Raw genomic sequence first — 961 nt, 5'->3', positions numbered from 1 at the left:
CGCCTCAGGGGCGCCCCGCGCACCAAGCTCTGCTGCGGCACGGCATGGCACGGCACGGCACGGCACGGCACGGCCCGGCCGTCACAGGAGGCAGCTGCGAAGGCAGCGCCGGCAGCCCGGGCCCTTGGGTGACTGGCAACAAAAACCCGACCCGGCCCCAAGCCCTTCCCTCCTCTTCCTCCCCTACAGAAAACACACAGGATGGTTTTTGCAAATGCGGAAAAACTACAGCTCCTATCGAGCACACGACTTCTGTTCGCCTCCGGCCAGCCTCGCTCCCCCACGCCACAGCCTCCAGCGGGTTCTCGTCATCTTTTATTTGGCAAATGTCTCTTATTATTATCACTATCATTATTATTATCATTATTTTTTGGACCTCTGCAAAACACTATTTACATTCACATTAGCGTACAGCACTCCTGCCCCGCGCGGGGCTTCCCTCCTCTCGGAGCCGGGGGACTTTCCGTATTGCACTCCCGTCCTCTGCGCTTTGTACAACGATGCGAGAAATACAAAATAATCAACATCGTCCTCGGCTGCCTCCTCGGCCAGGAAGGAGGTGGCGCTCACTTTCTTTCCCTTTCCTTTTTCCTCTTAAAAATCCTTGCAAAATAAATCCGACGCGGGGTGTGGGAGCAGCCCGGCAGCGAGGGGCTGGGGGGGGGTCCGGCCGCAGGCGGCCCCCGACGGCTTCGGGAAGGGAGAAAACCAAAATCTGTCTCTTAATCTCTTTTTTTATTCTCTTTTTTTCCAGGGCGGCGGCGGGCAGAGGTAGAGATGTGCCGGCTCCGGCTGCGCCCCCCCGGGCGGTTCTCAGCCACCATCTCCCCCTTCCCCCGCCTCGGGGGCTTGCTTTCTTTTTTTAAAAAAAAAAAAAAAACATTTTTTTTATTTAATTCCTTTTTACCAATTGTTTTATTGTGATTAACAGATTTTTTTTAGAACTTTCTTCTCAACAGTG

Source organism: Pygoscelis adeliae, unplaced genomic scaffold (genome assembly GCF_000699105.1).
Source record: "Pygoscelis adeliae isolate BGI_AS28 unplaced genomic scaffold, ASM69910v1 Scaffold727, whole genome shotgun sequence".
Classification (NCBI taxonomy): domain Eukaryota; kingdom Metazoa; phylum Chordata; class Aves; order Sphenisciformes; family Spheniscidae; genus Pygoscelis; species Pygoscelis adeliae.
The sequence above is the reverse complement of the archived record's forward strand: the minus strand, read 5'-3'. Positions refer to the sequence as shown.